This window comes from Chlorocebus sabaeus, chromosome 17 (assembly GCF_047675955.1).
Source record: "Chlorocebus sabaeus isolate Y175 chromosome 17, mChlSab1.0.hap1, whole genome shotgun sequence".
Taxonomy (NCBI): Eukaryota; Metazoa; Chordata; class Mammalia; order Primates; family Cercopithecidae; genus Chlorocebus; species Chlorocebus sabaeus.
The window spans coordinates 2,014,470-2,031,676 of NC_132920.1; the positions used below are offsets into that span (position 1 = coordinate 2,014,470).

A 17,207-nucleotide genomic window follows, 5' to 3' on the forward strand; every position below is an offset into this window, starting at 1 on the left:
GTCAAACTCCTGGACACAAGTGATCTTCCTACCTTGGCCTCCCAAATTGCTGAATTACAGGTGTGAGCCACCATGCCCAGTCTAAAACATCTTTAAAAATGAGCCAGGCATGGTGGCTCACGCCTGTGGTACCAGCTACTTGGGAGGCTGAGGTGGGAGGATCATTTGAACCTGGGAGTTCGAGGCTGGAGTAAGCCATGATTGCAAAACTGAACTCCAGCCTGGGTAGCAGAGGGAGACCCTGTCTCCAGCGGGAAAGAGAAAAAGAACCACTGGGGAATGGATAAGATGGGAGCTATGTGGGTTGGGGACATGGAAGGGTTAGTGTGAGGACGAAAAAACTCCATGGCAGAATAAAGAAGGCCAGGGGACGTGGAGGAAGGCAAGTACCTTTGGACAGCTGGCCTTTCTAGGCAATGGCCATAGCTGGCTGTTAACCCTAAAGGTTCTGGAAAATCACTGAAGGCTTGAAAGGGTTTTAAGGTGGCAGGGAGCAGGGATGGGGATCAGATTTGTATTACTATGCACACACACATATGAACTCTTAAAAAAAGATATTCTCTTTTTTGTAAAATCACAAGCATTTCCTTTTTATTAATCTTAAATCATATAGCTAATTCCTGCCTTAAAATGAAGGTATCCGACAAAACACAGAGATTCTCAACTGGTTCGTAATAATTCTTTTTAAAATTTCTGGTAGGGGTCTTCATTTGACCTACTATATTTCATGAGCCACTTTTAGACAGAAAGCATGAGAGACATATAATTAAACTATTTAATAGGTCAAAAGTTCAAAAATCACCATTCTGGAGGTGCTATAAAAAGTCACCAGCCTCTTAAACTGGTTAGACATTTTGCAGTCAATCCCATAATTGCTCCTCTGCTTTCTGCCCAACTAGAGGGTCCCCATCCATCTCATTCAGACTAAAAGATAAAAATGAGAAGCTCTAACCACTGGAAATTCGTGTCCTCAAAAGTGGTTGGGGATGGTTGGGTTTTCTTCAGTTTCTTCAATTTGAATAGGCTTTAAATATCCCTTTGAGCTTCAAAAGCTCCTACCAGATATTCCAGGGAAAAAAAAAAAAAAAAAAAAAAACTTTTTCTTATTACTTGACCAAAAGCTGGAATTGGAGATACCCTATGGGTCCTGAAAATGAAAGGACTGCCAAGCGAGTGTTTACTACATTAATGCAGAAGTCATGCATAAATTCAGGCAGAATGACAAGGCGAAGCATACAAGGAACACATTCTGTGGTTCATTAAAACCTGGAGCAGATTTTCTTCTTCTTCTTTTTCTTCTTTTTTAAGATGGAATCTCGCTCTTTCACCCAGGCCGGAGTGCAGTGGTGTTAGCTCCGCTCACCGCAACCTCTGCCTCCGGGTTCAAGCGATTCTTGTGCCTCAGCCTCCTGAATAGCTGGGATTACAGGTGAGTGGCACCATCCCCAGCTAATGTTCGTATTTTTAGTAGAGACGGGTTTTCACCATGTTGGCAGGCTGATCTGGAACTCCAGACCTCATGTGATCTGCCTGCCTTGGCCTCCCAAAGGCTGGGATTCAGGCGTGAGCCACCATGCCAGGCCTAAAATCTCCAGCAGATTTTCTTCTGACTTCTTGAGGTAAATATTCCAGTTTGTAGATACACGTGGAGAAGAGAAAATGTTTGGTATATTCTTTTTTAATCCCATTCTTACAATTCTTATGGTTTTTACATATCTAAAATATATGTGAGATAATGACACTGACCATTATTTAAGTTAGATAATGACACTGACCAATTCAGACCATGACAAGCCAAGTCGGGCTACATAACGATTGAAAATGTTATTTAGGATAATCAATATCCCTATAAATCAATCAATGAGAAAACAGCTTAACAGAAAAATATTTGCAATAAGAATAACAATTTGGCAGTAGGTTGGAAAGCCATGTAAAGTACAAAGTTTGGGCTTTGTTTCGCTATTCTTATTTTGAAGCAGGCAACACTATACTTTTAATCATTCTCTTGGAATAAAAAGTTCGAATGCTTTGTGTTCTACCATAGCTACATTAAATGTTTAAAAAAAAAAAAAAAGCCAGAAGTAAATGTGCTGGAGATCCCTGAGGTGGGAAGAGCTGTGATTATTTAGAGAGCTGATGTGAAACAGACCTGACCAGGACTGAACCCTGTCAATAAGGTCTTGTTCTTCTCACCCAGGCTGCTTCTCAGACTTTCCAACCACACTGGAACATTCTGAACCAGTAGTGGCACCGGCTTCCTCCTCGCTTCCTTGCCAGGCCTCTCGAGTGATAGGGCCTGGGCCGCACAATGAGTGGGAAACGAGCCGAGCGAGGGCTCCTGGTCCCCAGCCCAGGGGCCCAGCTGGCTGCCCCCTTGTCCTTTCCCCAGGCCCTGGGGACTCGAGGAGAGACACAGTATCTGAGCAGGCAGACGTCCGCCAAGCCAACAGGATGGTGGTTTCCGCCTCCTCTTGAAGCACAGGGCTGATAAAGAATGCTCCAATCAGACTAATGACTGAAATGTCATAGCAAATGAGAACCTACAACTACCATTAAGTTCTGACGCTTGACTCCTCTGAAACCAAGGAACAAATAGACTAAATCTGTAACTCACTCAGTATGAATACAATTAATCCGGTATCATGTCCTGCCTAGGTTCAATCCTTGTTACAGAAAACTTTTTAATTGTAAAAATAATGTCCCAATGTGACCCTTTTAAGTTTAATTTCACAAACGGGCTATGAAGGGTATCTATTTTATATTAAATACCACACTATTTTGAGCAATCACTGTGGCTTTAACATTTTCAAGACACAGAAATATTTTCCTTTTTTTTTTTTCTTTTTTTTTTTTTTTTTTGAGACAGAATTTCGCTCTTGTTGCCCAGTCTGGAGTACAATAGCACAATTTCGGTTCACTGTGACCTCCACCTCCCGGGTTCAAGTGATTCTCCTGTCTCAGCCTCCTGAGTAACTGAGATTACAAGCGCCCACCACCACACCCAGCTAATTTTTTGTATTTTTAGTAGAGACAGGTTTCACCATGTTGGCCAGGCTGTTCTCAAACCCCTGACCTCAGGTGATCCACCTGCCTCGGCCTCTCAAAGTGCTGGGATTACAGGTGTGAGCCACCAATCCTACTCTCACAAGAACAAAGCTAGGAAGGCGGGCAGATATTTGGCATCTCAGGTAACTAAGGCACAGCGGGGGTTAGCCAATTTTTCTAATATCACACTAGTTACAGACCAAGCCAGGACCAGAATCCTAGCCATCCATTGTTTTGAAGTAGAAAATAATCTCCTTCCTTCCACTCCTCTACCTGGTACCAAAACATGTCAAAACCCAACAAAATAATAAAAGACCATAAAAGATGCATTTTCAAACCAAATTGATTCAGTCATTTTCCATTACAGGGTGTTTTATGATGCAACAGTGCTTCCAGTTTTAATCAGGTGACCCAAGCGCAGAGAAGTCATGTGATTGTAGAACACTCCAGAGCTCAGAGGAGGGAGAAAGGACACAGCACCTGAGAATTTCCAGGTCTGGGTTATGGGGGCACTTGCACTGCCCACGCAGTGGTTCAGTGTTGTTTGGAGGTGGATTTAGATTGCTGGTGGTTTTAAGACCGGCTTTGGGGCCAAAGGGCAGGGCACCAGGGTCCCATGGGGCCAGGTTTCAGTGTTCCCGATGCCTCTCCGGTTCTTCCGAGGGGATGGATCCTCACTTTTCATGGAGTACTCAGAAATGTTCCAGACAGAGTTACGTAAAAATTAAAGAGCAATTCCAAAATTCACAGAATCATGTTTTGACTACAGTATGACAACTACCTAAAATTTCACAACTATGAAAAGCTGAGAGAAACACAGAAAGTTTCCCCCTTCTCTCAATGACCACATGTGGCTGAAAAAAGACTGATCTCACATCCACACACACACCCTCCACACCCCACCCAAACACTTTATGTATGAGGGCAAGCCATCCTCCTGCAACACAGAAAGACTCTAGTATTTCTCTTCTCTTCTAATGCAGACGAATGAAGAGCCCAGACACACAAACGAAAAGGGAACTTCCTCACATGCAATGTGAGAACCTGGCCTCTCTGAACTGCATGCTAAATCATACTGTATGTTTCTACTTAAGCACCCTGTGGCAGCTTCTTTGAACAGGATAAGGTCATGGTACTGGGCTAAAGAAACCAAGCCACTAATAAAATGAATCTCTTTGTTTAGATCATCTCAAGCATCAGGAAATAGAATATCCCCTTCTGCAAGAAGAGAAAGCACTCATTTGCACTGCCTTTTTATGTTCTTTAACTCTATGTTGTCTAATTACTCCTAAAACATCTTCCCAGCTAATTGGAATTACAATGTCAAGGTAATCTGCACCTCCAATAAGCAATACATGAACGCTTCAATGATTAACAAATGATGCTGTTTTGAATGAGACTGAAAGCTTCCAATGATTTAACCACTGCTGTGAAGAATACAGAGACAGAATATAATATAAAAGTATTTATACCTAGGTTATGTTTGTAACACAAATCATTGGACAAAATCTCTGTGAGACTCACAAAATTCAAAAGACTGTGGGGATTAATTAATCCAACCCTCTCATTTTACAGATCAGGAAATTGGGATTCAAAGCAGGTAAATATTTATTATACAGTCACAGTTATGAAGTAGCAGAACCTGCAACCAAAAAATAAAAATGAAAACCAGGTCCCTGGACTCCCAGACCTCAGAATTTTGCACTCAAAAATACTGAGTAAATATCTAAAATGAAGAGGCTGCACTAATGACCACAATTGAGAACCAGGTAAAACAGACAAATGGAATTACCAAAGTGAAGAACAAGAATAGAGCCAATAATTACCGATAGAGCAATAATTAACTGATTAGTAGAGAGGAAATGAGGATACCATCAATATTTAAAACATAGAAATAACTCCCATTTCCTATAGTCTTTAAAGGTGAAAAATATTTCCCCATAAAAGCTGCTGTCATCAAAGAAACAATTTTCACTTCCTTTGCTTTACCTCCTGGTAGAGAGAAGCACTGCAATCCAGCAACATGATCAATAACCTCTGAATAATGAAGAATTGCTTATGTCCAGCAGCTTAGATACCCCTTCCCTCCTTTCAAGGGCAATAGCCTTGCAAACAGGTGCCCAGTGGTTGCACATACACCTCAAACACATCAAGAAAAGAGAGCTGCTCTGTGCCAGACACAATACCTTCTCTAGTATTGGGTGATGAGTGTAAGGCTAACACAGGTATCAACCTTTTAGAAAGAGGCCAGAGGCTTTCAGTCATCCTATATACTGGTCTACCATGGCACAGAATTCTCTCCTCCAAAACATACATAGTTTCAATAGATTGAAATATTATGTTATGTCCATGGTTAGTTTGATAAGAAAAAAAAAAAGAAAAAGATTTACATATAAAAAATATCAAACAGGAAAGAAATATCCTAAAAGATTAATTTAAAAAAATGTTCCCCAATGTGATCGCTTTTTAAAAATGGTACAAACGTGTTTTTTCATTTTTGGACTAGTATTAACACGACAGAGTTTTTGGTGTTTGTGACCTTAATTTTTTTTTCAGGGAATTATATATACACTATACCTATTTTTCTAGTAGGCTGTGTTTTACCATTTGGTTTGTTCTTAAAAGTATCAAGAACATGTATAAAATCGACTAATTTTTATCTCCAATAAAAGCCACTCCAAACCTGATATTTTGAAGCAGGCTAGCAAATCTTCAGTCTCTTTTATATTGCAAATGATTATTGCAAACCCTTAGTATAACATTAGAGCAAGGAAGAATGCAAACACAATATGAACTCAGGAGTGCACCTCTTTGTACAACTCAACATGTGTAATAATACTAACTTCAACATACTAAAATAATTCTCTATAATTTAGGCAAACTCTATAAGGAAAATGAGACTAAAGGGTTTAAAACAAGCAGGTACAAAGGAAGCAACTGTTGGTAAGGTACAGAAAGATTAATTTCTAATTAAATGATTAAGAGAAAAACAGTACACATACACACAGATACTTCAATAAATACAGTCCCAGAAATGCTGGAAAAGCCTCAAAAGGACAACCAGTCCCCAACTTATGATGGTTCCACCCACAATTCTTCAACTCTATGATGGTATGAAAACGATACACTTTCAGTACACTTCTCAACTTACAATGGAGTCTAAGATAAATCCATAATACATTGAAGATACTGTAAATCAAAAATGTACTTTCGATATTTTCAACGTGCAAAGGATTTATAGGGACAGACCCCCACTGTAAGTTAAGGAACATCTGTAAATCCAAAAGCATCTATTAACAGCCTATGTGTGTGCTGGACAGTACAAAATATATAGATACAGCAAGGGTGAGTCCACCTGCTCATCACTACATGAATACAAGCATGCCTAAGGAATACAGTATCTCACTGGTTTTCCTTTTTTTTTTTTTTTTCCTTAACCTAAGTTCCTTTTGTTTGAACCTCTATTTTCCACTCTCTACCTCCCTCCCATTCTTGCCACTCATACTGAAGTTTTTATCCATCAGAGAAAAAAAAAAAAAAAAAACTTCATGTGGACTACTATTAGTACAAATGATGATAGCAGTAGTAAGAAGAACAGACTACTATTAGTACAAATGATGATAGCAGTACTAAGAAGAACAGTGAGCACTTGTACAGCACTTGGTATACACCCGGCATGCACTAAGTGCTCTGCATTCAGTAACTTTTTAACTCTTTACAATAACCCCATGCCGTTGGTACTGTTTTCATCTCGATTTTACAAATGAGGAATCTGAGGTGAATTGAGAGGTAATAGCTCAGGTCTAATAGTTAGTAGGTAGAACATGGATTTAAACTATGTCTACTTGTAATAAATTATTTATATGGCAATTTGCTTCACTAATAGGATCGATCCCTCTATAATGGATACTATTAGAATGGATAATGATGGGCCTAGAGATATTTTCACATAAAATATATACAATGACTATCAAATACCCATTTGAACCATAGGTGTTATGGGATGGAGGACAGGAAGGAAGGAAGAAATTTAGTCCCTGCCCTATTGCTCTGAGAAGTATCTGGGAAGCCAGGCATTTCCTGGCCTAGATAGGATTATGTTTCAACATTGGCTAGGACCTCCAGATTTCACGCACATCCACCCACATGTGGACAGGACGAGAATAATAGCCAGGTAACCTGTATAGCTAATCAAAACGTTCTTGCTATCAGAGAACACCAGTAGATGCATGAGTCATGGACAGAAGGTGGCAAGGCTTTGTGGATGAAAGAAAAGCTATGAAATACTACCACACTGACCTCTTCTCTACTGGATGGCACAGTGCCCTGGAAAAATAAATCGCTACACATAAGCATGAAATCAAGATTGGGAAAATACACAGGAAATACAAGAAGAATATCCCTATCAAATCCTTTTAAAGATCTGCCTAACTGGCCAGTTCAGTGCTGATGTGAATAACTCCTTTCAAGTTTAGAATATACTAGCTGTAAGTTTTTAGAACTCAGGGTTCCAAATACATTAATAAAGATTTGTATAGATGTGTAGGGAAGTTAATAATAAATTAACAGTAAACTTCACACTGAAATAATAACCTCTTTGCAGTAAATAGCTATACATATTAAAAAATTAAAACTGTACGAAATATAAAATCAGAGTTCCTCTCTCCTCCCTTTCTCACTATCTCTCAAAGTGACAGGCCATACAATTAAAGGCTGTTTCTTTGCAAAGTCCATGCTTTGCAGTTCTAATCACTCGAGTGATTTATAGAGGAAATGATGTTTTGCAGGTACTCTAAAACAGAGCTGCACTTTGTCCAGTGTGCAAGGCCATGCTTAATGAAAAACTTTAAATTTGGAAGGAAAAAAAAACTGCAGTAAAAAGAGAAGAATTATGAAATTTTAGTATTTACTTGATTTATTAATGTTTCCTTGTGCATTTCTTTTTATAATTTGTGTCCTGGCTAAGGCAGGAAGGCAAAACAAATGTCCTTTTGTTTATGGCTTTAAAAAGGTCGTAAGAATAACAAAAGGATACATAAATACTGATGACTATATCTTTCCCTATTTCACTGTACATTAATTTAACAGTCTGCTACTGAAAAACTGCTGTTGGTTAAGCACAGAGTTAACTATTTTAAAATATTCTTGTTCTTTTTAACCCAATTTCTTTCAAGGATATAATTAATCCAGTTAAGCTCGTTCTTAAAATATGTGCATGTCATGATAGAAACGCCACTTGTCAACTCCCTGATGCACTTCAGATCTGCTCTGCCACTACAGAGTTCCAGCCAGGCAGGAAACATTGTAAATCACTGAAGAAACATACAGGTTAAGAACTGTGATTTTGTTACTTAAAATTACTTAAAAATAGACAAAATTCAAGCATATATACAGGAGCGTAAATGCAGAAATCTGTAAGCATTTACCCAGAAAGGTGCAGATCATTAAACTAATAAAGCTAACTCGTATTTAGCGCCCGAGGATATATCAAATTTTGTAAAAACAACTGTAAGTCACTGGAGGCAAGGAGAGCTCCAAGTTAGCACAAAGAATGTTGATTTCACTGAGGTGTGGTGCCCGGGGATAGGTTCACCCGGCAAAACTCGATTTTGTGGGCTACTAAATCTCTGTATTTGTTAGGTTGTGCTATACTGTGTATTAGGGTTCTGACATCCAGAGAAGGCATCCAAAATTACTTGGGGTGGACGTAGGGGAATCACATATTAAAAGTTCAAAAGTCTGTGCCTCCTTCATGCTTGCAGCTGTCTTCCAGTGTCACTGCCTTGTAGACTGTACAATCATGGTGTGATTCTAGATCGCTTAGTTCCACCACAGAAACAAAGGGGATAACAGTTGGCGAGATACTGAGATTGCAGTTTGAGCCTCTACAGGACTAATGCTTTTAGGTTGTTTTCAATTTTGCTGCTTTGCTTTATTTTGCCAACAGCAATGGGGGCTTAACTCTTTTCCAACCATACACTTTTTAAAATCTGTATTCAGTGGTACTGATAGAAAACATTTTTTCAAGATTCCACTGAAAAAGACCAGAGCTTTGTAAGGGTAGTGGAGTTCTCTAGGTGGAAAAATAACCTCCTGGCCTAATAGGGATTGGGCACCACCACCCACATCTTGGTCTCAATAGCACCAAACTCTAAATTGCCAATCTGGCCAGGCCCTTAGGCTAAGGCAGAAGTGAGTCTTACCTTCAGTGTGGAAGCTGAAAAGCAGGTGTCTCTGATTCAGTCTAACCTGACCACATGCACCTTTTGGTCTAATCTTACAATACTCAAATGTCTAACAACTACTTCTGTTTCCCAGCTATTCTCTCCTATATTATGATATATCTGGGCTATGTAACAGTATTTTGTAGATTTGAGTCATATAGTTAAGCTATCACCTTTCTATAGACCTAGTTTGCCTTATACATTCTTCAACCTTACACTATACAGTATTCAAAGTATTTATTATTGTTTCTATCAAAATAATATCTTACATTTCTGTAATTCCTTACAGTTGCTAAGTAATCTTAAGATGTTTTTTCCCATTTATATCTCACAACATCCTGGTGAAGTAGCTGATATTATCCTCATTTTTCCGGATCAGAAAATTGAAGAAAGCACAAATCCCTTGTTCAAGGTCATAGAGCTAGTTAGAGAACTTGGCAGAATATGAAACCAATTTGTCTAATTCTAATTACAGTGTTACGTCCACAATACCTCTTCCCCAACCAAAATAAAAAATGTTTCAACCAAAATAAGATGCCACAGCAGTTTTTTAAAGAAATTAATAAATTTATATAAAACACATATGCAGTTTAGCACAAAATAATGTTTTAAATTTAAGTATCTTCTATTATCCTTGCAACAATCCACTATTAAAAGCCACTGCTTAAACCAATCCCCCCTTTAAGTGTACTAAACAACGTGCTACTGTGTGTGTTTGGGTATCAGTGAGTAAGTGTGTGCATGCTTGCCCGAGCTCATTTAAAGGGATATCTATACCTTTATCCTGAGGTTTAAAAACAGAGAGGTCTGAATTTTCAGTGTTAAAAGCAGATCATGCAGCAATCAATCAGCTAATAACCATCTATTAATATCTAACATACTATGCAACATGAGTAAATGAAAATAAGAATAAGATGCATTTCCTACATTTGAGTTTACAAAATCTAGTGAGAGGGCAAGGAAACAACTCATCTACTACTTCATCATCATCATCATCATCATCATATTAGCAACAACATTAATGCCAACATTCATTCACTACATACTTCTCACATTTTAGGCCAGCACTGGCCAACAGAAATATAATGTGAGCATATGGTAATTTTTACCATATGGTAAAACATATGGTAATTTTTAATTTTCCAGTAGTCAAATTAAAAAAGGTAAAAAGAAAGAGATAAAGATTAATTTTAATAATACATTTATTTAACACATATATCTAGAATGTTTTATGCACATGTTAATAAAAAATTATCCAGATATTTTACATACTTTTTCATATTAAACTCTCCAAAATCCAATGCAGCCAATGAGTTACATAACAATGGGGATACATTCTGAGAAATGTATCATCACATGAACATCACAGAGTGTACGCGCACAAACCTAGGTAGCAGAGTCAACTACACACCTAGGATATATGACATAGTCTTTTGGTGCCTAGGTTGCAACCTGTACAGCATGTTACTATACTGAATACTGTAGGCAACTGTCACACTATTGTAAGTATTTGTATATCTAAAACAGAAAAGGTACAGTGAAAATATGGTATCTTATGGGACTACCATTCATTGTATGTGGTCCCTTGCTGATTGATCTACATGTCATTATATAGCACATGACTGTATTTTACACTTATGGCATATCACAATTCAAATGTAAATTTTCATCAGAAATACTTGATCTGTATTTAGAGTTCATAAAACTGATCACTGAAAAAGTAAATTTATGTACCCAACTTGCACCAAATATATTTAAAAGTTTTCTCATAACTAAACTGAGTATCCAAAAAATCATTTTCCTTTAATTTTCACGAGTACATTGACAAAACTGGTTCACCTTTGTTTAAAAGAACTGATTTGGGCCAGGCGTGGTGACTCCTTCCTATAATTCCAACACTTTGGGAAGCCAAACCAAAGCCAAAGTATGCCTTGAGGCCAAGAGCTCAAGGCCACCCTGGGCAACATAGTGAGACCCCATTTCTACAAAACATTTTTAAAACAATATTTTTTTAATTAGTTGGGTGTGTCTCAGCTGCTCAGCAGGAAGACTGCTTGCAGTCCAGAAGGTCAAGGCTGCAGTGTGCCATGATCACACCACTGCACTCAACCTGGGTGACAGAATGAGACCACGTACCAAAAAAACAAAAAATGTTTGTTATTTTAAAGTAAGCTGGGCATGGTGAGGCAGGCCTGTAGTCCTAGCTACTTGGAAAGCTGGGACAGGAGAACTGCCAAAGCCCAAGAGTTCAAGACTGCAGTGAACTATGACCGGGCTAGCTACTACATTCTAGCCTGGGTGACAGAGTGAAACATTGTTTCAAAAAAAAAAAAAAAAAAAGGAAAGAAAGAAAAACTGATTGACTTTGAAGTATAAGCAAATTAGTTTCAAATCCGTATCTGTTCAAGTTAAGTAAGCTCACTAACTCTTGTGTCAAGTCAGTATTAACACTGGATTCAAAGGAGTATTTGCAAAATTTGGAAAACAACTCTGAATTTATCAGTATCAACAAAGAGCTCTTCAAATTCTTTCTAGTTTTTGTAGCCAATGTATACAATGGTATTTATAATTAAAATCTTCTGCACATTGATTAATCATTACTACTGACTTATATTATGAAAACCTTCAATATCAACATAAATTCTAATATCTGCCTAGCTAGCTGACAAATCACCTTGTCATTTCCTGAGAGATTCAAATTAGTTCATTCAAAAGTGGTGTGATCTGAGTCAGAAAACATCAACTATACTGCTATATTCCCTTTTTTTCTTTTTTTGAGACAGAGTTTTGCTCTTGTTGCCCAGGCTGGAGTGCAATGGCGTGAACTCAGCTCACTGCAACCTCCGCCTCCCTGGTTCAAGTGATTCTCCTGCCTCAGCCTCCCGAATAGCTGGATTATAGGCATGTATCACCACACCTGGCTAATTTTGTATTTTTAGTAGAGATGGGGTTTCGCCATGTTGGTCAGGCTGGTCTCGAAGTCCTGACCTCAGGTGATCCACCTGCTTCAGCTTCCCAAAGTGCTGAGATTACAGGCGTGAGCCACTGCACCCCGTCCATATTCCCTTTTTAAGTACTGAATACTAGGACAAGTGCCCCTTTTTGTTTCAACAAAAGATCACCTTTGGTTGGAGTAAATATTATGCAACAGAAATCTGTGTAAAACTTTTCCAGGACTCCACCAATGAGTGCTGCTAAAGATCGCAAGGTCACTGCCTTCATTGTCTTCCATTTCTTTCAGCAGGTCCATAAATCAGCAATGATCCATGGATTTGCACTTATAGACTGGACAATTTTAACTACTAGTATCATAGTATCTATGACACTTTTTGCCAAGTTAACTACTGTCTTATACTCTGTCCAGCTTCTGAATACAGTGGAATGAAGCAATTAAAGAAATACCAACCTCTTGTAAAATTCCAATAAATACAAAATTTGGCCAAACAGAGCTGGGTCAAATGTGTCTGTTGTGATAGAAATTAATTTTTTCATATCCATCTGAAATTCTTTGCAACATTCAAATGTTTGATTTGAATGTTCTTAAAACATTCAAAAATATCTCTGCCACAAATTTGTTATTTTTGGCAAAAAAAATACAACATTTCTTTATAAACCTTAAAGTCTGTATTAACTGGACAGTGAATCATCATACTGTATAATTTATATAAAGCTAAAGAAAGGTAATTGAAATGTTTCAAATTTCACATGGGTCATGTGGTCTATAGGCAACTGTTTGGCGAAAAATATCTTTAAGTTTTTGTGAAACACATTTTTGTCTCTTCTCATAATTTTCTAACAAAATTTTGGTACCTGCAATAATTCCTTTTGCCATCTCTCCATCTTAAACTGGCTTTCTCTATAGTGCACGAATCCAAGACACTTTATAGGTGGCCACAGTTACAGGCTAATACTCTGTTAAAATTTTTTAATTTACTGAACATTTGATATAGTTTAGATTTTTTGTCCCTCCAAATCTCATGCTGAAATGTGATCCTCAATGTTGAAGGTGGGGTCTAGTGGAAGGTGTTTGAGACACGGGGGTAGATCCCTCATGAATGAGTGTTAGTTAGTGCCATGCTAACATCTGCAGAACTCACAGCCAAATAAACCTCTTTTCTTTATAAGTTATGTGGTCTCAAGTATTCCTTTACAGTAATGCAAAACGGACTAACAAAACACTAAATTCTGCTTTCAGGCAATTACTTGCATCAATTCTTTATTGACCTTTGATAAAAAACTTCTCATCAAATCTACCACAGATTTCTTGAAAATGTCTTAATATTGCCCATCTCATTTTCTTTATTTTTTTTATTCAATTGCAAATGAGATTCATCATGAAGTCCCTAGTCTCTTGTTGTTCCCACTGCTTTGATCATACTATTAATTTCTGTATCTGTACTCACTCGGCAGCAGTAGTATGCCTTCACTTGAAATTTAAAAATTTTCCATATTTATTTACTAAAAAGTAATTTAATTACCTTTATTTTATATATCACTTAAACATTCCTGGGGGCTGAGGGATAAAAATCTACATGTTAGGTACCATGTACACTACTTGGGTGACAGGGGCACTGAAATCTCAGACTTTACCACCACACAATTCATCCATGTAACCAAAAACTTCTTGTACCCCAAAAGCAATTGAAATAAAAAACTAAACATTTCAATTTAATTATGAATTTGTTTCAACAAAATGATGTACTTGTATCACTATAAGCTGCACCGTCTGCACAAAATATTTAATAAACCCCATAATGTTAGAATGCAGAAAAAATATATACTGAATAAATTATTTGACACCAACAAGACTGGTAGTGTGCTTATGTATGTTAACGTAGTCTTACCAAAACAAGAAAGTTATGTTTAACAGAAATATATTGTGCGTTGCTTCCATCTTAAAAATCCAGTTCCTCGGGTATGCTAGTCACACTGAACTGCTTGACAGCCACATGTGGCTTATAGCTATTGTTCCTGATCATATGAGAGGCTGTGTTCACGGCAGTCTGTATTTATTAATTGTGGTAATTCTCACAAGGAAGAGAAGTATTTACTCTAATTATCCCCACATTACAGACAATGGAATTTAGGCAGAAGTAATTAAGTGACTTACCCAAAGTCACAGAGCTATTAACTGGGGAACTGGGATTTCAACCCAGACAGTCTGACTCCAGAGACTCTTATCCACTATTCCACACCGCCAGAAGTTCAACAACAGCACAGCATTTCATGAGAGATGAGGCAAGAGATGCAGAGTGTGTTAAAAATATATATATAAACCAAACTACTTTGCAATGAAAAGAAGGAAGCCAGAACTCACAGGAAGACATCATGAAAGAGGAAGAAAGACTTGAGCTGCGTAGTCCAAGATAAATGCTGCAGATAAACAGCACAGGCAGTTGGGTGCAGGAGGAGTAGGTGTGCGAAGTGTGAAAAAAGGGTGTTTAGCCATGAACAAGTAAAGTGGGTCAGCTGTGGAGTTAACGCAGCAGGCTAAAAATTGGTCCCCAAAAGATACGGCCCTGTCCTCACCACTGAAATCTGTGACTGATAGCTCATATTAGAAAATCATCTTTGCAGATGTGATGAAGTTAAGGATCTTGCGCCAGGGAGATTACCATGGATTATCTGGGTGAACACTGAGCACAATCACAGGAGTCCTTACAAGAAAGAGGCAGTGGGAGATTTCACACAGTGAGAAGAGGCAGCCATGAGACCACAGAAGCAGAGATTAGGGCCATGTGCCCAAATCAAAGGATCCCAGCAGCCACTAGAAGCTGAAAGAAGAAAGGAAGGAATTCTCCTCTTGAGGCCTCCAAAGGGAACGTGGCCTTTATGACATACACCTTGATTTTGGACATCCAGAACTGTGAGAAGTCAACTGTGTTGTTTTAGGCCACTCAGTCTGTTTCAAAAGCCATAGGAAACTAATACAGCTTAGAATCTCTCAAAACCTGCAACATGCAAAGGGACCTTGTGAATCAGCAATAGGTCAATCTAGCAAGCAGTAGTTCCCAATTTATTTAATGAGAGAATACCCACTGAGAGAGAGAGCTGGTGGTGAAAGCTAACATAAAACCTGTTAGCATCTGGCACACCTAATATTCCTCTAACAAAGTTTGGGAATTCCTAACCCAACTCACATTCTGGAAGGCAATTAGTCAAGTAAGTCTGAACTTTATTCAAACAATGCAAAAACCACCGAAGGCTTTTAAGAAATGTTGCAAGAAGTCAACCATTTGGGGTGAGGAAATCCAGGACCCTGTGACCCTGAATTCAGGGTAGCTTCAAAGAGGCAGAATGCATTGCTTTGGAAGACAAAACATGTCAGCAGCTGAGCCAGCCCTCCCAGCTGACAGTAGTGCACTCTGCCCTGATGGAACCACCTCCTCTGGGAAGTGCTCCTGTCATGAGGGATGCTCACAAACTAAAGTGGCTTCCCAGCGTGACGAGTGAGAAATGACATAAAAGAACGAAAGAAGCGTTGTGCTAGAGAGCAATATTCAAAAGGGAAACAAAATAGCAGTACCTTCAAGTAAATGAAGTGCTAAAATACATTATTAATAATAAAAAATGAACTACAATAAAAGTCCAAGGTGAAACCATCAAGGGGAGTGGGATTAGGTCAACAGGAAGCTGTCCACAGACATCTGCAGTAAGAAGCTCCTGGCCTGTCTGGATCTTCTTGTGGAGACTGGAAGACAAGTTGTCAGGCTGCCACAGGAGGAGAAAATCCACACTGCATAGGAAGCTGGACCTCAAAACCAACCAGCTTCCACAAGTCTAAGATTTCCTGCCCTAAACTGGACACAGACCTGTTTATCATATCCACATGTAGAGCTGGAATAGAAACTGAATTTCAAAAATATTGTGTTAAACTAGGGGTGAAATTCAAAATATTTAATAACCTGCATAGCACAGGCACTGACCCATCAGAATGTATCCCAGCTTATGTGCCTACAGGTAGGTGCCCACCTCCTGAAGTTCAGCCTTCATAAAACCATGAACACTGACTGAGAGTTGAAAACAGATTCTGAACAGGCAGGGATGAAGAGGGGAGGGGAAATTACTGCCACTTAAAAACTGACTTGAACTGATAGTAGGTCCCCCATTTTGGGAAGCCACAGATGTCAAGGAAAGGTGACCAGGTAGGCTGGAAGCCACGTTCTAAACACAGGATCTCGGACCACAAAGGGCCGGCAGCCACATACTGTGGCACTGCCATCTCCAAGGCCACTGGCTCAGCACTGCTACAACCTCATGACATACCAGGAAGTCTGGGTTTGGTTTTGGTTGTGCATGCTTTCTCTCTCTCTCCTCTTTCTTCTCCCCCACAACACTCCTCCTACCATCTAGACTCCCCCTTCTCTCCAACCCCGCTCCTATAGCATCAATTTGGGTTCCACTGGTTGCAGGCTTATCCATTTGGCAGCAACTGTCTGGTAGGTTAATGCCCAACAATAGGCACTTGTATTTTCTTATACGGGGGAGGTAAATTATGGCACTTGAACAAAGACCTTATTATTTAAGTTTTACTGCACGTTTACTACAAGCCAGTTTCAATTTTACGTTTTTGTCCCTAGGCCATAAGACAAAAAAGAGCAGGTTCCTGTTCATATTCGAAGGAGCTATTTAAATAATAACAACAACAACAATATCTGGCAAAAGCAGGATCTGTTAGAGGTTGAATTGTGTCCCCCTGAAAATGTATATGCTGAAGCCCTAACCTCCAGGACCTGGGAATAGGACCTTAGTTGGAGATAGGGTTGGTGCAGATGTAATTAGTTAAGACTAGGTCATACTAAAGTAGGTGGCCCCTAATCCAATATGAGTGGATCCTTATTTAAAAAAAAAGAAAAGAAAATTTGGACACAGGCAACACTCAGCAAGAATGTCACCGGATGATAAAGTGGAATGGTGTTTCCACAAGCCAAGGAACAC

General features: G+C 38.8%; 1 protein-coding gene across 2 annotated transcripts in view; it reads right to left on the reverse strand.

The window, feature by feature from the left end:
* Positions 1 to 17,207, reverse strand: part of GMDS (GDP-mannose 4,6-dehydratase) — a 629,552-nt gene that overhangs the window by 509,235 nt on the left and 103,110 nt on the right. The gene's annotated exons all lie outside the window — the stretch shown is intronic.